Raw genomic sequence first — 27,681 nt, 5'->3', positions numbered from 1 at the left:
ATTACATCCTGCATGCAAGTGGGGCCCCCATGACATGCCGCATACATTTGTGGCACCGTGACATGAGGCATGCACGTGGGGCCCCCATGACATGCAACAAGCACGTGGGGCCCCAATGACATGCAGCATGTACGTTGGGCACCCATGACATGTGGCATGCATCAATGGCCCCCATGACATGCGGCATGCATTTGGGGCCCCCATGACTTGAGGCAAGCATGTGGGGCCCCCATGACATGCACCATGCATGTGGGGCCCCTATGACATGCTGCATGCATTTGGGGCACCCAAGACTTGAGGCATGCATTTGGGGCCCCCATGACATGCGGCATGCATGTAGGGCCCCCATGAAATGTTCCATGCATGTGGGACCCCTATGACATGTGGCATGCATTTGTGAGCCCCAAGACATGTGGCATGCACGTGGGGCCCCCATGACATGCTGCATGCATTTGTGGCCCCCATGATATGCGGCACGCATTTGGGGCCCCCATGACATGAGGCATGCATGTGGGGCCCCCATGAAATGAGCCATGCATGTGGGGCCCCTATGACATGCGGCATGCATTTGTGGGCCCCAAGACATGCTGCATGCATTTGGGGGGCCCCATGACATGCAGCATGCACGTGGGGCCCCCATGAAATGCGGCATGCATTTCGGGCCCCCATGACATGCGGCATGCATTTAGGGCCCCCATGATATGCGGTATGCATGCGGCGCCCTCATGACATGCGGCATGCATTTGGGGCCCCCAATACATGCGGCATGCACGTGGGGCCCCCATGATATGCGGCATGCTTTTGGGGCCCCATGACTTGAGGCATGCATTTTGGGCCCCCATGACATGCGGCATGCACATGGGGCCCCCATTACATGCGGCATGCACATGGGGCCCCCATGACATGCGGCATACTCTTGGGGCCCCAATGACATGCGGCATGAGTTTGGATTCTCCATGACATGCGGCATGCACGTGGGGCCCCCATGACATGAGTCATGCATTTGGGGCCCCTGTGACACGCGGCATGCACGTGGGGCCCCCATGACATGCAACATGCATTTGGGGCCCCCATGTCATGCGGAATGCACGTGAGGCCCCCTTGACATGTGGAATGCATGTGGGGCCCTCATGACATGCGGCATGCATTTGGGGCCCCCATGACATGCGGAATGCACGTGAGGCCCCCTTGACATGCGGCATGCATTTGTGGGCCCCAAGACATGCGGCATGCATGTGGGGCACCCATGACATGCACCAGGCACGCGGGGCCCCTATGACATGCGGCATGAATTTTGGGCCCCCAATAAATGCGGCATGCACGTGAGGCCCCCATGATATGCGGCATGCATTTGGGGCCCCCATGACATGCGGCTTGCAATTGGGGCCCCGATGACATGCGGCATGCACGTGGGGCCCCCATGACATGCTGCATGCATTTGGTGTGCCCGAAACATGCGGCATGCACGTGGGGCCGCTATGACATGACGCATGCATTTGGGGCCCCCATTACATGCGGCATGCACATGGGGCCCCCATGACATGCGGCATACGCTTGTGGCCCCAATGACATGCGGCATGAGTTTGGATCCCCCATGACATGTGGCATGCACGTGGGGCCTCCATGACATGAGTCATGCATTTGGGGCCGCCATGACATGCTGCATGCATTTGGGGCCCCCATAACATGCGGCATGCATTTGGGCCCCCCATGAAATGCGGCATGCATGTGGGGCCCCCATGACATGTGGCATGCATGTGGGGCCCCATGATATGCGGCATGCAGTTGGGGCCCCCAATACATGCGGCATGCACGTTGGGCACCCATGACATGCGGCATGCATTTATGGCCCCCATGACATGCGGCATGCATGTGGGCACCAATGACATGCGGCATGCACGTGGGGCCCCAATGAGATGAAGCATGCATGTAGGGCCCCCATGAAATGTGCCATGCATCTTTGGCACCTATGACATGCGGCATGCATTTGTAGGCCCCAAGACATGTGGCATGCACGTGGGGCCCCTATGACATGCGGCATGCATTTGTGGGCCCCAAGACATGCTGCATGCATGTGGGGCCTCTATAACATGCGGCATGCTTGTGGGGCCCTCATGACATGCAGCATACATTTGGGGCCCCCGTGACATGCGGCATGCACGTGGGGCCCCCATGACATGCAGCATGCATTTGAATCCCCCATTACATGACGGATGCACGTGGGCCCCCATGACATGCGGCATGCATTTGGGGCCCCCATGACATGCGGAATGCCCGCGGGGCCCCCATGACATGCGGCATGCATGCGGGGCCCTCATGACATGCGGCATGAATTTGAGGCCCCCATGACATGTGGCATGCATTTTATGTCCCCATGACATGTGGCATGCATTGGGGGCCCCCATGACATGCGGCATGAATGTGGGTCCCATGACATGCGGCATGCATTTGGGCCCCCATGACATGCGGCATGCATTTGGGGCCTGCATAACATGCTGCATGCATTTGGGGTACCTAAGAGAAGCGGCATGCATGTGAGGCCCCTATGACATTCCGCATGCATTTGGGGCCCCCATTACATGCGGCATGCACATGGGGCACCCGTGACAAGCGGCATACGCTTGGGGCCCCAATGACATGCGGCATGCGTTTGGTTCCCCCATGACATGCGGCATGCAGGTGGCGCCCCCATGACATGAGTCATGCATTTGGGGCCCCCGTGACATGCGGCATGCACGTGGGGCCCCGATGACATGCGGCATGCATTTGGGGCACCCATGACTTGCACCATGCACGCGGGGCCCCTTTGACATGCCGCATGAATTTGGGAGCCCCATTACATGCGGCTTGCACGTGGAGCCCCCATGACATGTGGCATGCATGTGGGGCCCCCATGACATGCGGCATGCATTTGGGCCCCCATGACATGTGGTATGCATTTGGGGCCTGCATAACATGCTGCATGCATTTGGGGTACCTGAGACATGAGGCATGCATTTGGGGCTCCAATGACATGCGGCATGCCTGTTGGGCCCCCATGACATGCAGCATGCATTTGGGGGCCCCATGACATGCGGCATGCACGTGGGGCCCCCATGACATGCGGCATGCATTTGGGGCCACCATGACATGCGGAATGCCTGTGGGGCCCCCATGACATGCGGCATGAATTTGGGGCCCCAATACATGCGGCATGCACGTTGGGCCCCCATGACATGTGGCATGCATTTGGGGCCACCATGACATGCGGAATGCCTGTGGGGCCCCCATGACATGCGGCATGAATTTGGGGCCCCAATACATGCGGCATGCACGTTGGGCCCCCATGACATGCGTTATGCATTTGGATCCCCCATTACATGCTGCATGCAAGTGGGGCCCCCATGACATGCCGCATACATTTGTGGCACCGTGACATGAGGCATGCACGTGGGGCCCCCATGACATGCGACAAGCACGTGGGGCCCCAATGACATGCAGCATGTACGTTGGGCACCCATGACATGCGGCATGCATTTATGGCCCCCATGACATGCGGCATGCATTTGGGGCCCCCATGACTTGAGGCAAGCATGTGGGGCCCCCATGACATGTACCATGCATGTGGGGCCCCTATGACATGCTGCATGCATTTGGGGCCCCCATGATATGCGGCACGCATTTGGGGACCCCATGACATGAGGCATGCATGTGGGGCCCCCATGAAATGAGCCATGCATGTGGGGCCCCTATGACATGCGGCATGCATTTGTGGGCCCCAAGATATGCTGCATGCATTTGGGGGGCCCCATGACATGCAGCATGCACGTGGGGCCCCCATGAAATGCGGCATGCATTTGGGGCCCCCATGACATGCGGCATGCATTTATGGCCCCCATGACATGCGGCATGCATGCGGCGCCCTCATGACATGCGGAATGCATTTGGGGCCCCCAATACATGCGGCATGCACGTGGGGCCCCCATGATATGCGGCATGCATTTGGGGCCCCATGACTTGAGGCATGCATTTTGGGCCCCCATGACATGCGGCATGCACATGGGGCCCCCATGACATGCGGCATGCACGTGGGGCCCCCATTACATGCGGCATGCAATTAGGGCCCCCTTGACATGCAACATGCATTTGGGCCCCCCATGACATGCGGCATGCATGTGGGACACCATGACATGCACCATGCATGTGGGTCCCCATGATATGCGGCATGCATGCGGGGCCCCCATGACATGCTCCATGCATGTTGGGCCCCTATGACATGCGGCATGCATTTGGGGGGCCCCATGACATGCGCAATGCATGTGGGGCCCCTATGACATGCGGCATGCAATTGGGGCCCCGATGACAAGCGGCATGCATGTGGGGGACCCATGACATGCGCCATGTACGTGGGGGCCCTATGACATGCGGCATGCATGCGGGGCCCCCATGACATGCTCCATGCATGTTGGGCCCCTATAACATGCGGCATGCATTTGGGGGGCCCCATGACATGCGGCATGCACGTGGGGCCCCCATGACATGACACATACATTTGTGGCCCTCATGACATGAGGCATGCACGTGGGGCCCCCATGACATGCGGCAAGCACGTGGGGCCCCAATGACATGCAGCATGTACGTTGGGCACCCATGACATGCGGCATGCATTTATGGCCCCCATGACATGCGGCATGCATTTGGGCCCCCATGACATGCGGCAAGCACGTGGGGCCCCAATGACATGAAGCATGCACGTGGGGCCCCCATGACATGTGGAATGCCTGTGGGGCCCCAATGACATGTGGCATGCATGCGGGGCCCTCATGACATGCGGCATGCATTTGGGGCCCCCAATATATGCGGCATGCACGTGGGGCCCCCATGATATGTGGCATGCATTTGGGGCCCCCATGACTTGAGGCATGCATTTGTGGGCCCCAAGACATGTGGCATGCACGTGGGGCCCCCATGACATGCTGCATGCATTTGTGGCCACCATGATATGTGGCACGCATTTGGGCCCCCATGACATGCGGCAAACACGTGGGGCCCCAATGACATGCAGCATGCACGTGGGGCCCCCATGACATGTGGAATGCATGTGAGGCCCCCATGAAATGTGGCATGCATTTGGGGCCCCCATGACATGCGGAATGCCTGCGGGGCCCCCATGACATGCGGCATACATGTGGGGCACCATGACATGCGCCATGCATGTGGGGCCCCTATTACATGCGGCATGCAATTGGGGCCCCATGACATGTGGCATGCACGTGGGGCCCCCATGAAATGCGGCATGCATTTGGGTCCCCCATGACATGCGGAATGCCTGCGGGGCCCCTTGACATGCGCCATGCATGTGGGGCCCCTATTACATGCGGCATGCAATTGGGGCCCCATGACATGCAGCATTCATGCGGTGCCCTCATGACATGCGGCATGCATTTGGGGCCCCAATACATGCGGCATGCACGTGGGCCCCCATGATATGAGGCATGCATTTGGGGCCCCCATGACTTAAGGCATGAATTTGGGGCCCCCATGAAATGCGCCATGCATGTGGGGCCCCTATGAAATGCTGCATGCATTTGTGGGCCCCAAGACATGCGGCATGCATGTTGGGCCCTCATGACATGCGGCATGAATTTGGGGCCCCAATACATGCGGCATGCACGTGGGGCCCCGATGACATGTGGCATGCATGTGGGGCACCCATGACATGCGCCATGCACGTGGGGCCCCTATGACATGTGGCATGCATTTGGGGGCCCCATTACATGCGGCATGCACGTGGAGCCCCCAAGACATGCGGCATGCATTTGGGGCCTGCATAACATGCTGCATGCATTTGGGGTACCTGATACATGCCGCATGCACGTGGGGCCCCCATAAAATGCTGCATGCATTTGGAATGCCCGAGACATGCGGCATGCACGTGGGGCCCCTATGACATGCCGCATGCATTTGGGGCCCCCATGACATGCGGCATGCATTTGGATCCCTCATTCCATGCTGCATGCAAGTTTGGCCCCCATGACATGCGGCATGCATGTGGACCCCCATGACATGCGCCATGCATCTGGTGCCCCTATGACATGCGGCGTGCACGTGGGACCCCCATGACATTCGGCATGTATGTGGGGCCCCTATGACATGCGGCATGCACGTGGGACCCCCATGACATTTGGCATGCATTTGGGGCCCCCATGACATGTGAAATGCCTGCGGGGCCCCCATGACAGGCGGCATGCATGCGGTGGCCTCATGATATGCGGCATGAATTTGGGGCCCCCAATATAGGCAGCATGCACGTGGGGCCCCCATGATATGCGCCGTGCATGTGGGGCCCCTATGACATTCGGCATGCATTCGTGGGCCCCAAGACATGTGGCATGCATTTGGGGGCCCCATGACATACGTCATGCACGTGGGGCCCCTATGACATGCGACATGAATTTGGGAGCCCCATTACATGCGGCATGCACGTGGAGCCCCCATGACATGCGTCATGCATTTGGGCCCCCATGACATGCGGCATGCATTTGGGGCCTGCATAACATGCTGCATGCATTTGGGGTACCTGAGACATACGGCATGCACGTGGGCCCCCCATAAAACGCTGCATGCATTTGGGATGCCCGAGACATGCGGCATGCACCTGGGGCCCCCATTTGGGGCCCCCATGACATGCGGCATGCATGTGGGACCCCCATGAGATGCAGCTTGCATTTCGATCCCTCATTACATGCTGCATGCAAGTGGGGCCCCCATGATATGCGGCACGCCTTTGGGGCCACCATGACATGAGGCATGCATGTGGGGCCCCTATGAAATGAGCCATGCATGTGGGGCCCCTATGACATTCGGCATGCATTTGTGGGCCCCCATTCATGCTGCATGCATTTGGGGCCCCCATGACATGTGGCATGCATTTAGGGCCCCCATAACATGCGGCATGCATGCGTTGCCCTCATGACATGCGGCATGCATTTGGGGCCCCCAATACATGCGGCATGACACGTGGGGCCGCCATGAAATGCGGCATGCATTTGGGGCCCCAATGACATGAAGCATGCACGTGGGGCCCCAATGACATGAAGCATGCACGTGGGGCCCCCATGACATGCGGCATGCATGTGGAGCCCCCATGACATGCGGCCTGCATTTGGGGCCCCCATGACATGCGGCATGCATGCGGGGCCCTCATGACATGCGGCATGAATTTGAGGCCCCCATGACATGCGGAATGCATTTGGGCCCCCATGACAGTCGGCATGCATTGGGGGCCCCCATGACATGCGGCATGCATTTGGGGCCCCCATGACATGCGGCATGCATTGGGGCCCCCAATACATGCGGCATGCACGTTGGGCACCCATGACATGCGGCATGCATTTATGGCCCCCATGACATGCGGCATGCATTTGGGCCCCCATGACATGCGGCATGCATGTGGGGCCCCCATGACATGCGGCATGCATTTGCGGGCCCCATGACATGTGTTATGCACGTGGGGCCCCTATGACATGCCGCATGCATTTGGGACCCCCATGACATGAGTCATGCATTTGGATCCCCCATGACATGTGGCATGCATGCGGGGCCCCCATGACATGCTCCATGCATGTTGGGCCCCTATGACATGCGGCATGCATTTGGGGGGCCCCATGACATGCGCAATGCATGTGGGGCCCCTATGACATGCGGCATGCAATTGGGGCCCCGATGACAAGCGGCATGCATGTGGGGCACCCATGACATGCGCCATGTACGTGGGGGCCCTATGACATGCGGCATGCATGCGGGGCCCCCATGACATGCTCCATGCATGTTGGGCCCCTATAACATGCGGCATGCACTTGGGGGGCCCCATGACATGCGGCATGCACGTGGGGCCCCCATGACATGACACATACATTTGTGGCCCTCATGACATGAGGCATGCACGTGGGGCCCCCATGACATGCGGCAAGCACGTGGGGCCCCAATGACATGCAGCATGTACGTTGGGCACCCATGACATGCGGCATGCATTTATGGCCCCCATGACATGCGGCATGCATTTGGGCCCCCATGACATGCGGCAAGCATGTGGGGCCCCAATGACATGAAGCATGCACGTGGGGCCCCCATGACATGCGGAATGCCTGTGGGGCCCCAATGACATGTGGCATGCATGCGGGGCCCTCATGACATGCGGCATGCATTTGGGGCCCCCAATATATGCGGCATGCACGTGGGGCCCCCATGATATGTGGCATGCATTTGGGGCCCCCATGACTTGAGGCATGCATTTGTGGGCCCCAAGACATGTGGCATGCACGTGGGGCCCCCATGACATGCTGCATGCATTTGTGGCCACCATGATATGTGGCACGCATTTGGGCCCCCATGACATGCGGCAAACACGTGGGGCCCCAATGACATGCAGCATGCACGTGGGGCCCCCATGACATGTGGAATGCATGTGAGGCCCCCATGAAATGTGGCATGCATTTGGGGCCCCCATGACATGCGGAATGCCTGCGGGGCCCCCATGACATGCGGCATACATGTGGGGCACCATGACATGCGCCATGCATGTGGGGCCCCTATTACATGCGGCATGCAATTGGGGCCCCATGACATGCGGCATGCACGTGGGGCCCCCATGAAATGCGGCATGCATTTGGGTCCCCCATGACATGCGGAATGCCTGCGGGGCCCCTTGACATGCGCCATGCATGTGGGGCCCCTATTACATGCGGCATGCAATTGGGGCCCCATGACATGCAGCATTCATGCGGTGCCCTCATGACATGCGGCATGCATTTGGGGCCCCAATACATGCGGCATGCACGTGGGCCCCCATGATATGAGGCATGCATTTGGGGCCCCCATGACTTAAGGCATGAATTTGGGGCCCCCATGAAATGCGCCATGCATGTGGGGCCCCTATGAAATGCTGCATGCATTTGTGGGCCCCAAGACATGCGGCATGCATGTTGGGCCCTCATGACATGCGGCATGAATTTGGGGCCCCAATACATGCGGCATGCACGAGGGGCCCCGATGACATGTGGCATGCATGTGGGGCACCCATGACATGCGCCATGCACGTGGGGCCCCTATGACATGTGGCATGCATTTGGGGGCCCCATTACATGCGGCATGCACGTGGAGCCCCCAAGACATGCGGCATGCATTTGGGGCCTGCATAACATGCTGCATGCATTTGGGGTACCTGAGACATGCCGCATGCACGTGGGGCCCCCATAAAATGCTGCATGCATTTGGAATGCCCGAGACATGCGGCATGCACGTGGGGCCCCTATGACATGCCGCATGCATTTGGGGCCCCCATGACATGCGGCATGCATTTGGATCCCTCATTCCATGCTGCATGCAAGTTTGGCCCCCATGACATGCGGCATGCATGTGGACCCCCATGACATGCGCCATGCATCTGGTGCCCCTATGACATGCGGCGTGCACGTGGGACCCCCATGACATTCGGCATGTATGTGGGGCCCCTATGACATGCGGCATGCACGTGGGACCCCCATGACATTTGGCATGCATTTGGGGCCCCCATGACATGTGAAATGCCTGCGGGGCCCCCATGACAGGCGGCATGCATGCGGTGGCCTCATGATATGCGGCATGAATTTGGGGCCCCCAATATAGGCAGCATGCACGTGGGGCCCCCATGATATGCGCCGTGCATGTGGGGCCCCTATGACATTCGGCATGCATTCGTGGGCCCCAAGACATGTGGCATGCATTTGGGGGCCCCATGACATACGTCATGCACGTGGGGCCCCTATGACATGCGACATGAATTTGGGAGCCCCATTACATGCGGCATGCACGTGGAGCCCCCATGACATGCGTCATGCATTTGGGCCCCCATGACATGCGGCATGCATTTGGGGCCTGCATAACATGCTGCATGCATTTGGGGTACCTGAGACATGCGGCATGCACGTGGGCCCCCCATAAAATGCTGCATGCATTTGGGATGCCCGAGACATGCGGCATGCACCTGGGGCCCCCATTTGGGGCCCCCATGACATGCGGCATGCATGTGGGACCCCCATGAGATGCAGCTTGCATTTCGATCCCTCATTACATGCTGCATGCAAGTGGGGCCCCCATGATATGCGGCACGCCTTTGGGGCCACCATGACATGAGGCATGCATGTGGGGCCCCTATGAAATGAGCCATGCATGTGGGGCCCCTATGACATTCGTCATGCATGTGTGGGCCCCCATTCATGCTGCATGCATTTGGGGCCCCCATGACATGTGGCATGCATTTAGGGCCCCCATAACATGCGGCATGCATGCGTTGCCCTCATGACATGCGGCATGCATTTGGGGCCCCCAATACATGCGGCATGACACGTGGGGCCGCCATGAAATGCGGCATGCATTTGGGGCCCCAATGACATGAAGCATGCACGTGGGGCCCCAATGACATGAAGCATGCACGTGGGGCCCCCATGACATGCGGCATGCATGTGGAGCCCCCATGACATGCGGCCTGCATTTGGGGCCCCCATGACATGCGGCATGCATGCGGGGCCCTCATGACATGCGGCATGAATTTGAGGCCCCCATGACATGCGGAATGCATTTGGGCCCCCATGACAGTCGGCATGCATTGGGGGCCCCCATGACATGCGGCATGCATTTGGGGCCTGCATAACATGCTGCATGCATTTGGGGTACCTGAGACATGCGGCATGCACGTGGGGCCCCAATAAAATGCTGCATGCATTTGGGATGCCCGAGACATGCGGCATGCACGTGGGGCCCCTATGACATGCCGCATGCATTTGGGGCCCCCATGACATGCGGCATGCATGTGGGACCCCCATGAGATGCGGAATGCATTTGGATCCCTCATTACATGCTGCATGCAAGGGGGGCCGCCCATGACATGCGCCATGCATGTGGGGCCTCTATAACATGCGGCATGCTTGTGGGGCCCCCATTATATGCAGCATACATTTGGGGACCCCGTGACATGCGGCATGCACGTGGGGCCCCCATGATATGCAACATGCATTTGAATCCCCCATTACATGCGGGATGCACGTGGGGCCCCCATGACATGAGGAATTCCTTCGGGGCCCCCATGACATGTGGCATGCATGCGGGGCCCTCATGACATGCAATATGAATTTGAGGCCCCTATGACATGCGGCATGCATTTGGGCCCCCATGACATGCGACATGCATTTGGGGACTGCATAACATGCCGCATGCATTTGGGGCCCCCATTACATGCGGCATGCACGTGGCCCCCCCATAAAATGCTGCATGCATTTGGGATGCCCGAGACATGCGGCATGCACGTGGGGCCCCTATGACATGATGCATGCATTTGGGCCCCCATGACATGCAGCATGCACGTGGGGCCCCTATGACATGACGCATGCATTTGGGCCCCTATGAAATGCGGCATGCATGTGGGGCCCCCATGACATGCGCCATGCATGTGGGGCCTCTATAACATGCGGCATGCTTGTGGGGCCCCCATTATATGCAGCATACATTTGGGGACCCCGTGACATGCGGAATTCCTGCGGGGCCCCCATGACATGCGGCATGCATGCGGGGCCCTCATGACATGCGGCATGCATTTGGGGACTGCATAACATGCCGCATGCATTTGGGGCCCCCATTACATGCGGCATGCACGCGGGGCCCCATGAAATGCGCCATGCATGTGGGGCCCCTATGACATGCGGCATGCATTTGTGGGCTCCAACACATGCGGCATTGATTTGGGGCACCCATGACATGCACCATGCACGTGGGGCCCCTATGACATGTGGCATGCATCTGGGGGCCTCATTACATGCGGCATGCACGTGGAGACCCCCATGACATGCGGCATTCATTTGAATCCCCCATTACATACGGAATGCCTGCGGGGCCCCCATGACATGCGGCATGCATGCGGGGCCCTCATGACATGCGGCATGAATTTGGGGCCGCCAATACATGCGGCATGTACATTGGGCATTTATGGAACCCATGACATGCGGCTAGCATTTGGGCCCCCATTACATGCGGCATGCATGTGCCCCCCCCGTGACATGCGGCATGCATTTGGGGGCCCCATGACATGCGGCATGCATGTGGGGCCCCCATGACATGCGGCTTGCATTTGGGGCCCCCATGACATGTGGAATGCCTGCGGGGACCCCATGACATGCATCATGCATGCAGGGCCCTCTTGACATGAGGCATGAATTTGGGGCCCCCAATAAATGCGGCATGCACGTGAGGCCCGCGTGATATGCGGCATGGATTTGGGGCCCCCATGACTTAAGGCGTGCTTTTGGGGCCTCCATGACATATGGCATGCATGTGGTGCCCTATGAAATGCGGCATGCATGCGGGGCCCTCATGACATGCGGCATGCATTTGGGGCCCCGATGACATGCGGCATGCATGTGGGGCCCCCTTGACATGCGACATTAATTTGGGGCCCCCATGACATGCGGCATGCATGTGGGGCTCCCATGACATGCGGCATGCATTTGGGGCCTCCATGACATGCGTCATGCATGTGGGGCCCCCATGACATGCGCCATGCATGTGGGGCCCCGATGACATGCGGCATGCATGTGGGGCACCCATGACTTGCGCCATGCACGTGGGGCCCCTTTGACATGCGCCATGAATTTGGGGGCCCCATTACATGCGGCATGCACGTGGAGCCCCCATGACATGCGGCATGCATTTGGGGCCCCCATGACATGCGGCATGCGTGTGGGGCCCCCATGACATGCGGCATGCATTTGGGCCCCCATTACATGCGGCATGCATTTGGGGCCTGCATAACATGCTGCATGCATTTGGGGTACCTGAGACATGAGGCATGCATTTGGGCCCCCCATTACATGCGGCATGCACATGGGGCCCCCATGACATGAGTCATGCATTTGGGGCCGCCATGACATGCGGCATGCATTTGGGGCCCCCATGACATGCGGCATGAGTTTGGATCCCCCATGACATGCGGCATGCACATGGGGCCCCCATGACATGAGTCATGCATTTGGGGCCGCCATGACATGCGGCATGCATTTGGGCCCCCATGACATGCGGCATGCATGTGGGACCCCCATAACATGCAGCATGCGTTTGGATCCCCCCTTACATGCGGCATGCACGTGTGGCCCCCATGAAATGCGGCATGCATTTTGGGCCCCAATGACATGCGGAATGCCTGCGGGGCCCCCATGACATACGGCATGCATGCGGGGCCCTCATGACATGCGGCATACATTTGGGGCCCCCAATATATGCGGCATGAACGTGGGGCCCCCATGATATGTGGCATGCATTTGGGGCCCCCATGACATGCGGCATGCATGTGGAGCCCCCATGACATGCGGCATGCATGTGGGGCCCCATGACATGCAGCATGCACGTGGGGCCCCCATGACATGTGGAATGCACGTGAGGCCCCCCTGACATGCGGCATACGCTTGGGGCCCCAATGACATGCGGCATGCGTTTGGGTCCCCCATGACATGCGATATGCATGTGGAGCCCCCATGACATGCGGCCTGCATTTGGGGCCCCCATGACATGCGGCATGCACGTGGGGCCCCCATGACATGCAACATGCATTTGGGGCCCCCATGTCATGCGGAATGCACGTGAGGCCCCCTTGACATGTGAAATGCATGTGGGGCCCCCATGACATGTGGAATGCCTGCGGGGCCCCCATGACATGTGGAATGCCTGCGGGGCCCCCATGACATGCGGCATGCATGCGGGGCCCCCAAGAAATGTGACATGCACGTGAGGCCCCCATGATATGCGGCATGCATTTGGGGCCCCTATGACTTGAGGCATGCATTTGGGGCCCCCATGACATGCGGCATGTATGTGGGGACTCATGAAATGCGCCATGCATTTGGGCTCCTATGACATGCGGCATGCACGTGGGGCCCCTATGACATGTGGCATGCATTTGGGGGCCCCATTACATGCGGCATGCACGTGGAGTCCCCATGACAAGCGGCATGCATTTGGGGCCCCCATGACATGCGGCATGCATGTGGGGACCCCATGACATGTGGCATGCATGTGGGGACCCCATGACATGCGGCATGCATTTGGGTGCCGCATGACATGCGGCATGCATGTGGGGCCCCCATGTCATGCGGAATGCACGTGAGGGCACCTTGACATGTGGAATGCATGTGGGGCCCCCATGACATGCGGCATGCATGTGGGGACCCCATGACATGCGGCATGCATTTGGGTGAACCATGACATGCGGCATGCATGTGGGGCCCCCATGTCATGCGGAATGCACGTGAGGCCACCTTGACATGCGGCATGCATGTGGGACCCCCATGACATGCGGCATGCATTTGAATCCCCCATTACATGCGGCATGCACGTGGGGCCCCCATGACATGCGGCATGCATTTGGGGCACCCATGACATGCGGAATGCCTGCGGGGCCCCCATGACATGCAACATGCATGTGGGGCCCTCATGACATGCGGCATGAATTTCGGTCCCCCAATACATGTGGCATGCACGTGGGGCCCCCATGATATGAGGCATGCATTTGGGGCCCCATTACATGCGGCATGCACGTGGAGCCCCCAAGACATGCGGCATGCATTTGGGGCCCCATGACATGCGCCATGCATGTGGGGCCCCTATGACATGCAGCATGCATGTGGCCCCTATGACATTCTGCATGCATTTGGGGCCCCTTTGACATGCGGAATACCTGCGGGACCCCCATGACATGCGGCATCCATTTGGGGCCTGCATAACATGCTGCATGCATTTGGGGTACCTGAGACATGCGGCAAGCACGTGGGGCCCCATGACATGCTGCATGCATTTGGTGTGCCAGAGACATGTGGCATGCACGTGGGGCCCCTATGACATGCCGCATGCATTTGGGGCCCCCATTACATGCGGCATGCACATGGGGCCCCCATGACATGCGGCATACTCTTGGGGCCCCAATGACATGCGGCATGCGTTTGGGTTTCCCATGAAATGCGGCATGCACGTGGGGCCCCCATGACATGCGGCATGCATTTGGGGCACCCATGACATGCGGAATGCCTGCGGGGCCCCCATGACATGCAACATGCATGTGGGGCCCTCATGACATGCGGCATGAATTTGGGGCCCCCAATACATGTGGCATGCACGTGGGGCCCCCATGATATGAGGCATGCATTTGGGGCCCCATTACATGCGGCATGCACGTGGAGCCCCCAAGACATGCGGCATGCATTTGGGGCCCCTATGACATGCGGCATGCATGTGGGGCACCCATGACTTGCACCATGCACGTGGGGCCCCTTTGACATGCGGCATGAATTTGGGTGCCCCATTACATGCATGTGGGGCCCCTATGACATGCTGCATGCATGTGGGACCCCCATGACATTCTGCATGCATTTGGGGCCCCTGTGACATGCGGAATACCTGCGGGACCCCCATGACATGCGGCATCCATTTGGGGCCTGCATAACATGCTGCATGCATTTGGGGTACCTGAGACATGCGGCATGCACGTGGGGCCCCATGACATGCTGCATGCATTTGGTGTGCCAGAGACATGTGGCATGCACGTGGGGCCCCTATGACATGCCGCATGCATTTGGGGCCCCCATGACATGCACCATGCATGTGGGGCCCCTATGACATGCGGCATGCATGTGGGGCACCCATGACTTGCACCATGCACGTGGGGCCCCTTTGACATGCGGCATGAATTTGGGTGCCCCATTACATGCGGCATGCACGTGGAGCCACCATGACATGCGGCATGCATGTGGGACCCCCATGACATGCGGCATGCATTTGAATCCCCCATTACATGCGGCATGCACATGGGGCCCCCATAACATGCGGCATGCATTTGGGGCCCCCATGACATGCGGCATGCATGCGGGGCCCTCATGACATGCGTCATGAATTTGGGTCCCCAATACATGTGGCATGCACGTGGGGCCCCCATGACATGCGCCATGCATTTATGGCCCCCATGACATGCGGCATGCATTTGGGTGCCCCATGACATGCGGCATGCATGTGGGGCCCCCATGACATGCGGCATGCATGTGTGACACCCATGACATGCGGCATGCATTTGAATCCCCCATTACATGTGGCATGCACGTGGGGCCCCCATGACATGCGGCATGCATGTGGGACCCCCATGACATGCGTCATGCGTTTGGGTTTCCCATGAAATGCGGCATGCACGTGGGGCCCCCATGACATGCGGCATGCATTTGGGGCACCCATGACATGCGCAATGCCTGCGGGGCCCCCATGACATGCAACATGCATGTGGGGCCCTCATGACATGCGGCATGAATTTGGGGCCCCCAATACATGTGGCATGCACGTGGGGCCCCCATGATATGAGGCATGCATTTGGGGCCCCATTACATGCGGCATCCATTTGGGGCCTGTATAACATGCTGCATGCATTTGGGGTACCTGAGACATGCGGCATGCACGTGGGGCCCCATGACATGCTGCATGCATTTGGTGTGCCAGAGACATGTGGCATGCACGTGGGGCCCCTATGACATGCCGCATGCATTTGGGGCCCCCATGACATGCACCATGCATGTGGGGCCCCTATGACATGCGGCATGCATGTGGGGCACCCATGACTTGCGCCATGCACGTGGGGCCCCTTTGACATGCGGCATGAATTTGGGTGCCCCATTACATGCGGCATGCACGTGGAGCCCCCATGACATGCGGCATGCATGTGGGACCCCCATGACATGCGGCATGCATTTGGGGCCCCCATGACATGCGGCATGCATGCGGGGCCCTCATGACATGCGTCATGAATTTGGGACCCCAATACATGTCGCATGCACGTGGGGCCCCCATGACATGCGCCATGCATTTATGGCCCCCATGACATGCGGCATGCATTTGGGCCCCCAAGACATGCGGCATGCATGTGGGACCCCCATGACATGCGTCATGCAATTGGATCCCCCATTACATGCTGCATGCAAGTGGGGCCCCCATGACATGCGCCATGCATGTGGGGCCCCTATGACATGCGGCATGCATGTGGGACCCCCTTGACATGCGGCATGCACGTGGGGCCCCATGACATGCGGCATGCATGTGGGGCCCCCATGACATGCCGCATACATTTGTGGCCCCCGTGACATGAGGCATGCACGTGGGGCCCCCATGACATGCGGCAAGCACGTGGGGCCCCAATGACATGCAGCATGTACGTTGGGCACCCATGACATGCGGCATGCATTTATGTCCCCCATGTCATGTGGCATGTATTTGGGGCCCCCATGACTTGAGGCATGCATGTGGGGCCCCCATGACATGCACCATGCATGTGGGGCCCCTATGACATGCTGCATGCATTTGGGGCCCCTATGACATGCTGCATGCATTTGGGGCCCCCATGACTTGAGGCATGCATTTGGGGCCCCCATGACATGCGGCATGCATGTAGGGCCCCCAAGAAATGTGCCATGCATGTGGTGCCCCTATGACATGCGGCATGCATTTGTGGGCCCCAAGACATGTGGCATGCACGTGGGGCCCCCATGACATGCTGCATGCATTTGTGGCCCCCATGATATGCGGCACGCATTTGGGGCCCCCATGACATGCGGCATGCATGTGGGGCCCCCATGAAATAAGCCATGCATGTGGGGCCCCTATGACATGCGGCATGCATTTGTGGGCCCCAAGACATGCTGCATGCATTTGGGGGGCCCCATGACATGCGGCATGCACGTGGGGCCCCCATGATATGCGACATGCATTTGGGGCCCCCATGATTGAGGCATGCATTTTGGGCCCCCTTGACATGCGGCATGCACATGGGCCCCCCAAGACATGCGGCATGCACGTGGGGCCCCCATTAAATGCGGCATGCATTTAGGGCCCCCATGACATGCGACATGCATTTGTGGCCCCCATGACATGCTGCATGCATGTGGGGCACCATGACATGCGCCATGCATATGGGGCCCCTATGACATGCGGCATGCAATTGGGGCCCCGATGACATGCGGCATGCATGTGGGGCACCCATGACATGCGCCATGTACGTGGTGCCCCTATGACATGCGGCATGCACGTGGGCCCCCAATGACATGAAGCATGCATGTGGGGCCCCCATGACATGCGGCATGCATGTAGGGCCCCCATGAAATGTGCCATGCATGTTTGGCACCTATGACATGCGGCATGCATTTGTAGGCCCCAAGACATGTGGCATGCACGTGGGGCCCCTATGACATGCGGCATGCATTTGATGGCCCCAAGACATGCTGCATGCATGTGGGGCCTCTATAACATGCGGCATGCTTGTGGGGCCCCATGACATGCAGCATACATTTGGGGCCCCCGTGACATGCGGCATGCATGTGGGGCCCCCATGACAAGCAGCATGCATTTGAATCCCCCATTACATGACGGATGCACGTGGGGCCCCCATGACATGCGGCATGCATTTGGGGCCCCCATGACATGCGGAATGCCTGCGGGGCCCCCATGACATGCGGCATGCATGCGGGGCCCTCATGACATGCGGCATGAATTTGAGGCCCCCATGACATGTGGCATGCATTTGGGTCCCCATGACATGTGGCATGCATTGGGGGCCCCCATGACATGCGGCATGAATGTGGGTCCCATGACATGTGGCATGCATTTGGGCCCCCATGACATGCCGCATGCATTTGGGGCCCCCATTACATGCGGCATGCACATGGGGCACCCGTGACACGCGGCATACGCTTGGGGCCCCAATGACATGCGGCATGCATTTCTGCCCCCATGACATGTGGCATGCATTTGGGGCCTGCATAACATGCTGCATGCATTTGGGGTACCTGAGACATGCGGCATGCATTTGGGGCCCCAATGACATGCGGCCTGCCTGTTGGGCCCCCATGACATGCGGCATGCATTTGGGGGCCCCATGACATGCGGCATGCACGTGGGGCCCTCATGACATGCAGCATGCATTTGGGGCCACTTTGACATGCGGCATGCATTTGGGGCCCCCATTACATGCGGCATGCACGTGGGGCCCCATGACATGCGGCATGCATTTGGGGCCCCCATGACATGCGGAATGCCTGTGGGGCCCCCATGACATGCGGCATGAATTTGGGGCCCCAATACATGCGGCATGCACGTTGGGCCCCCATGACATGTGGCATGCATTTGGGTCCCCATGACATGCGGCACGCATGTGGGGCCCCCATGACATGTGGCATGCATTTGCGGGCCCCATGACATGTGTTATGCACGTGGGGCCCCTATGACATGCGTTATGCATTTGGATCCCCCATTACATGCTGCATGCAAGTGGGGCCCCCATGACATGCCGCATACATTTGTGGCACCGTGACATGAGGCATGCACGTGGGGCCCCCATGACATGCAACAAGCACGTGGGGCCCCAATGACATGCAGCATGTACGTTGGGCACCCATGACATGCGGCATGCATTTATGGCCCCCATGACATGCGGCATGCATTTGGGGCCCCCATGACTTGAGGCAAGCATGTGGGGCCCCCATGACATGCACCATGCATGTGGGGCCCCTATGACATGCTGCATGCATTTGGGGCCCCCAAGACTTGAGGCATGCATTTGGGGCCCCCATGACATGCGGCATGCATGTAGGGCCCCCATGAAATGTTCCATGCATGTGGGGCCCCCATGACAAGCAGCATGCATTTGAATCCCCCATTACATGACGGATGCACGTGGGGCCCCCATGACATGCGGAATGCATTTGGGGCCCCCATGACATGCGGAATGCCTGCGGGGCCCCCATGACATGTGGCATGCATGCGGGGCCCTCATGACATGCGGCATACATTTGGGGCCCCCAATATATGCGGCATGAACGTGGGGCCCCCATGATATGTGGCATGCATTTGGGGCCCCCATGACATGCGGCATGCATGTGGAGCCCCCATGACATGCGGCATGCATGTGGGGCCCCATGACATGCAGCATGCACGTGGGGCCCCCATGACATGTGGAATGCACGTGAGGCCCCCATGACATGCGGCATACGCTTGGGGCCCCAATGACATGCCGCATGCGTTTGGGTCCCCCATGACATGCGATATGCATGTGGAGCCCCCATGACATGCGGCCTGCATTTGGGGCCCCCATGACATGCGGCATGCACGTGGGGCCCCCATGACATGCAACATGCATTTGGGGCCCCCATGTCATGCGGAATGCACGTGAGGCCCCCTTGACATGTGAAATGCAAGTGGGGCCCCCATGACATGTGGAATGCCTGCGGGGCCCCCATGACATGTGGAATGCCTGCGGGGCCCCCATGACATGCGGCATGCATGCGGGGCCCCCAAGAAATGCGACATGCACGTGAGGCCCCCATGATATGCGGCATGCATTTGGGGCCCCTATGACTTGAGGCATGCATTTGGGGCCCCCATGACATGCGGCATGTATGTGCGGACTCATGAAATGCGCCATGCATGTGGGCTCCTATGACATGCGGCATGCACGTGGGGCCCCTATGACATGTGGCATGCATTTGGGGGCCCCATTACATGCGGCATGCACGTGGAGTCCCCATGACAAGCGGCATGCATTTGGGGCCCCCATGACATGCGGCATGCATGTGGGGACCCCATGACATGTGGCATGCATGTGGGGACCCCATGACATGCGGCATGCATTTGGGTGCCCCATGACATGCGGCATGCATGTGGGGCCCCCATGTCATGCGGAATGCACGTGAGGCCACCTTGACATGCGGAATGCATGTGGGGCCCCCATGACATGCGGCATGCATGTGGGGACCCCATGACATGCGGCATGCATTTGGGTGACAATGACATGCGGCATGCATGTGGGGCCCCCATGTCATGCGGAATGCACGTGAGGCCACCTTGACATGCGGAATGCATGTGGGGCCCCCATGACATGCGGCATGCATGTGGGACCCCCATGACATGCGGCATGCATTTGAATCCCCCATTTCATGCGGCATGCACGTGGGGCCCCCATGACATGCGGCATGCATTTGGGGCACCCATGACATGCGGAATGCCTGCGGGGCCCCCAGGACATGCAACATGCATGTGGGGCCCTCATGACATGCGGCATGAATTTCGGTCCCCCAATACATGTGGCATGCACGTGGGGCCCCCATGATATAAGGCATGCATTTGGGGCCCCATTACATGCGGCATGCACGTGGAGCCCCCAAGACATGCGGCATGCATTTGGGGCCCCATGACATGCGCCATGCATGTGGGGCCCCTATGGCATGCAGCATGCATGTGGCCCCTATGACATTCTGCATGCATTTGGGGCCCCTTTGACATGCGGAATACCTGCGGGACCCCCATGACATGCGGCATCCATTTGGGGCCTGCATAACATGCTGCATGCATTTGGGGTACCTGAGACATGCGGCAAGCACGTGGGGCCCCATGACATGCTGCATGCATTTGGTGTGCCAGAGACATGTGGCATGCACGTGGGGCCCCTATGACATGCCGCATGCATTTGGGGCCCCCATTACATGCGGCATGCACATGGGGCCCCCATGACATGCGGCATACTCTTGGGGCCCCAATGACATGCGGCATGCATTTGGGTTTCCCATGAAATGCGGCATGCACGTGGGGCCCCCATGACATGCGGCATGCATTTGGGGCACCCATGACATGCGGAATGCCTGCGGGGCCCCCATGACATGCAACATGCATGTGGGGCCCTCATGACATGCGGCATGAATTTGGGGCCCCCAATACATGTGGCATGCACGTGGGGCCCCCATGATATGAGGCATGCATTTGGGGCCCCATTACATGCGGCATGCACGTGGAGCCCCAAAGACATGCGACATGCATTTGGGGCCCCTATGACATGCGGCATGCATGTGGGGCACCCATGACTTGCACCATGCACGTGGGGCCCCTTTGACATGCGGCATGAATTTGGGTGCCCCATTACATGCATGTGGGGCCCCTATGACATGCTGCATGCATGTGGGACCCCCATGACATTCTGCATGCATTTGGGGCCCCTGTGACATGCGGAATACCTGCGGGACCCCCATGACATGCGGCATCCATTTGGGGCCTGCATAACATGCTGCATGCATTTGGGGTACCTGAGACATGCGGCATGCACGTGGGGCCCCATGACATGCTGCATGCATTTGGTGTGCCAGAGACATGTGGCATGCACGTGGGGCCCCTATGACATGCCGCATGCATTTGGGGCCCCCATGACATGCACCATGCATATGGGGCCCCTATGACATGCGGCATGCATGTGGGGCACCCATGACTTGCACCATGCACGTGGGGCCCCTTTGACATGCGGCATGAATTTGGGTGCCCCATTACATGCGGCATGCACGTGGGGCCCCCATGACATGCGGCATGCATTTGGGGGCCCCATGACATGCGGCATGCATGCGGGGCCCTCATGACATGCGTCATGAATTTGGGTCCCCAATACATGTGGCATGCACGTGGGGCCCCCATGACATGCGCCATGCATTTATGGCCCCCATGACATGCGGCATGCATTTGGGTGCCCCATAACATGCGGCATGCATCTGGGGCCCCCATGACATGCGGCATGCATGTGTGACCCCTATGACATGCGGCATGCATTTGAATCCCCCATTACATGTGGCATGCACGTGGGGCCCCCATGACATGCGGCATGCATGTGGGACCCCCATGACATGCGGCATGCGTTTGGGTTTCCCATGAAATGCGGCATGCACGTGGGGCCCCCATGACATGCGGCATGCATTTGGGGCACCCATGACATGCGGAATGCCTGCGGGGCCCCCATGACATGCAACATGCATGTGGGGCCCTCATGACATGCGGCATGAATTTGGGGCCCCCAATACATGTGGCATGCACGTGGGGCCCCCATGATATGAGGCATGCATTTGGGGCCCCATTACATGCGGCATGCACGTGGAGCCCCAAAGACATGCGACATGCATTTGGGGCCCCTATGACATGCGGCATGCATGTGGGGCACCCATGACTTGCACCATGCACGTGGGGCCCCTTTGACATGCGGCATGAATTTGGGTGCCCCATTACATGCATGTGGGGCCCCTATGACATGCTGCATGCATGTGGGACCCCCATGACATTCTGCATGCATTTGGGGCCCCTGTGACATGCGGAATACCTGCGGGACCCCCATGACATGCGGCATCCATTTGGGGCCTGCATAACATGCTGCATGCATTTGGGGTACCTGAGACATGCGGCATGCACGTGGGGCCCCATGACATGCTGCATGCATTTGGTGTGCCAGAGACATGTGGCATGCACGTGGGGCCCCTATGACATGCCGCATGCATTTGGGGCCCCCATGACATGCACCATGCATATGGGGCCCCTATGACATGCGGCATGCATGTGGGGCACCCATGACTTGCACCATGCACGTGGGGCCCCTTTGACATGCGGCATGAATTTGGGTGCCCCATTACATGCGGCATGCACGTGGGGCCCCCATGACATGCGGCATGCATTTGGGGCCCCCATGACATGCGGCATGCATGCGGGGCCCTCATGACATGCGTCATGAATTTGGGTCCCCAATACATGTGGCATGCACGTGGGGCCCCCATGACATGCGCCATGCATTTATGGCCCCCATGACATGCGGCATGCATTTGGGTGCCCCATAACATGCGGCATGCATGTGGGGCCCCCATGACATGCGGCATGCATGTGTGACCCCTATGACATGCGGCATGCATTTGAATCCCCCATTACATGTGGCATGCACGTGGGGCCCCCATGACATGCGGCATGCATGTGGGACCCCCATGACATGCGGCATGCGTTTGGGTTTCCCATGAAATGCGGCATGCACGTGGGGCCCCCATGACATGCGGCATGCATTTGGGGCACCCATGACATGCGGAATGCCTGCGGGGCCCCCATGACATGCAACATGCATGTGGGGCCCTCATGACATGCGGCATGAATTTGGGGCCCCCAATACATGTGGCATGCACGTGGGGCCCCCATGATATGAGGCATGCATTTGGGGCCCCATTACATGCGGCATGCACGTGGAGCCCCAAAGACATGCGACATGCATTTGGGGCCCCTATGACATGCGGCATGCATGTGGGGCACCCATGACTTGCACCATGCACGTGGGGCCCCTTTGACATGCGGCATGAATTTGGGTGCCCCATTACATGCATGTGGGGCCCCTATGACATGCTGCATGCATGTGGGACCCCCATGACATTCTGCATGCATTTGGGGCCCCTGTGACATGCGGAATACCTGCGGGACCCCCATGACATGCGGCATCCATTTGGGGCCTGCATAACATGCTGCATGCATTTGGGGTACCTGAGACATGCGGCATGCACGTGGGGCCCCATGACATGCTGCATGCATTTGGTGTGCCAGAGACATGTGGCATGCACGTGGGGCCCCTATGACATGCCGCATGCATTTGGGGCCCCCATGACATGCACCATGCATATGGGGCCCCTATGACATGCGGCATGCATGTGGGGCACCCATGACTTGCACCATGCACGTGGGGCCCCTTTGACATGCGGCATGAATTTGGGTGCCCCATTACATGCGGCATGCACGTGGGGCCCCCATGACATGCGGCATGCATTTGGGGCCCCCATGACATGCGGCATGCATGCGGGGCCCTCATGACATGCGTCATGAATTTGGGTCCCCAATACATGTGGCATGCACGTGGGGCCCCCATGACATGCGCCATGCATTTATGGCCCCCATGACATGCGGCATGCATTTGGGTGCCCCATAACATGCGGCATGCATGTGGGGCCCCCATGACATGCGGCATGCATGTGTGACCCCTATGACATGCGGCATGCATTTGAATCCCCCATTACATGTGGCATGCACGTGGGGCCCCCATGACATGCGGCATGCATGTGGGACCCCCATGACATGCGGCATGCGTTTGGGTTTCCCATGAAATGCGGCATGCACGTGGGGCCCCCATGACATGCGGCATGCATTTGGGGCACCCATGACATGCGCAATGCCTGCGGGGCCCCCATGACATGCAACATGAATGTGGGGCCCTCATGACATGCGGCATGAATTTGGGGCCCCCAATACATGTGGCATGCACGTGGGGCCCCCATGATATGAGGCATGCATTTGGGGCCCCATTACATGCGGCATGCACGTGGAGCCCCCAAGACATGCGGCATGCATTTGGGGCCCCCATGACATGCGCCATGCATGTGGGGCCCCTATGACATGCTGCATGCATCTGGGACCCCCATGACATGCGGCATCCATTTGGGGCCTGTATAACATGCTGCATGCATTTGGGGTACCTGAGACATGCGGCATGCACGTGGGGCCCCATGACATGCTGCATGCATTTGGTGTGCCAGAGACATGTGGCATGCACGTGGGGCCCCTATGACATGCCGCATGCATTTGGGGCCCCCATGACATGCACCATGCATGTGGGGCCCCTATGACATGCGGCATGCATGTGGGGCACCCATGACTTGCGCCATGCACGTGGGGCCCCTTTGACATGCGGCATGAATTTGGGTGCCCCATTACATGCGGCATGCACGTGGAGCCCCCATGACATGCGGCATGCATGTGGGACCCCCATGACATGCGGCATGCATTTGAATCCCCCATGACATGCGGCATGCATTTGGGGCCCCCATGACATGCGGCATGCATGCGGGGCCCTCATGACATGCGTCATGAATTTGGGTCCCCCAATACATGTCGCATGCACGTGGGGGCCCCATGACATGCGCCATGCATTTATGGCCCCCATGACATGCGGCATGCATTTGGGCCCCCATGACATGCGGCATGCATGTGGGACCCCCATGACATGCGTCATGCAATTGGATCCCCCATTACATGCTGCATGCAAGTGGGGCCCCCATGACATGCGCCATGCATGTGGGGCCCCTATGACATGCGGCATGCATGTGGGACCCCCTTGACATGCGGCATGCACGTGGGGCCCCATGACATGCGGCATGCATGTGGGGCCCCCATGACATGCCGCATACATTTGTGGCCCCCGTGACATGAGGCATGCACGTGGGGCCCCCATGACATGCCGCATACATTTGTGGCCCCCGTGACATGAGGCATGCACGTGGGGCCCCCATGACATGCGGCAAGCACGTGGGGCCCCAATGACATGCAGCATGTACGTTGGGCACCCATGACATGCGGCATGCATTTATGTCCCCCATGTCATGCGGCATGTATTTGGGGCCCCCATGACTTGAGTCATGCATGTGGGGCCCCCATGACATGCACCATGCATGTGGGGCCCTCATGACATGCGGCATGAATTTCGGTCCCCCAATACATGTGGCATGCACGTGGGGCCCCCATGATATGAGGCATGCATTTGGGGCCCCATTACATGCGGCATGCACGTGGAGCCCCCAAGACATGCGGCATGCATTTGGGGCCCCATGACATGCGCCATGCATGTGGGGCCCCTATGGCATGCAGCATGCATGTGGCCCCTATGACATTCTGCATGCATTTGGGGCCCCTTTGACATGCGGAATACCTGCGGGACCCCCATGACATGCGGCATCCATTTGGGGCCTGCATAACATGCTGCATGCATTTGGGGTACCTGAGACATGCGGCAAGCACGTGGGGCCCCATGACATGCTGCATGCATTTGGTGTGCCAGAGACATGTGGCATGCACGTGGGGCCCCTATGACATGCCGCATGCATTTGGGGCCCCCATTACATGCGGCATGCACATGGGGCCCCCATGACATGCGGCATACTCTTGGGGCCCCAATGACATGCGGCATGCATTTGGGTTTCCCATGAAATGCGGCATGCACGTGGGGCCCCCATGACATGCGGCATGCATTTGGGGCACCCATGACATGCGGAATGCCTGCGGGGCCCCCATGACATGCAACATGCATGTGGGGCCCTCATGACATGCGGCATGAATTTGGGGCCCCCAATACATGTGGCATGCACGTGGGGCCCCCATGATATGAGGCATGCATTTGGGGCCCCATTACATGCGGCATGCACGTGGAGCCCCAAAGACATGCGACATGCATTTGGGGCCCCTATGACATGCGGCATGCATGTGGGGCACCCATGACTTGCACCATGCACGTGGGGCCCCTTTGACATGCGGCATGAATTTGGGTGCCCCATTACATGCATGTGGGGCCCCTATGACATGCTGCATGCATGTGGGACCCCCATGACATTCTGCATGCATTTGGGGCCCCTGTGACATGCGGAATACCTGCGGGACCCCCATGACATGCGGCATCCATTTGGGGCCTGCATAACATGCTGCATGCATTTGGGGTACCTGAGACATGCGGCATGCACGTGGGGCCCCATGACATGCTGCATGCATTTGGTGTGCCAGAGACATGTGGCATGCACGTGGGGCCCCTATGACATGCCGCATGCATTTGGGGCCCCCATGACATGCACCATGCATATGGGGCCCCTATGACATGCGGCATGCATGTGGGGCACCCATGACTTGCACCATGCACGTGGGGCCCCTTTGACATGCGGCATGAATTTGGGTGCCCCATTACATGCGGCATGCACGTGGGGCCCCCATGACATGCGGCATGCACGTGGG

The sequence above is a fragment of the Phyllobates terribilis genome, unplaced genomic scaffold, assembly GCF_046119375.1.
Source record: "Phyllobates terribilis strain yellow unplaced genomic scaffold, ASM4611937v1 Scaffold_4__5_contigs__length_816908805, whole genome shotgun sequence".
Classification (NCBI taxonomy): Eukaryota; Metazoa; Chordata; class Amphibia; order Anura; family Dendrobatidae; genus Phyllobates; species Phyllobates terribilis.
The sequence above is the reverse complement of the archived record's forward strand: the minus strand, read 5'-3'. Positions refer to the sequence as shown.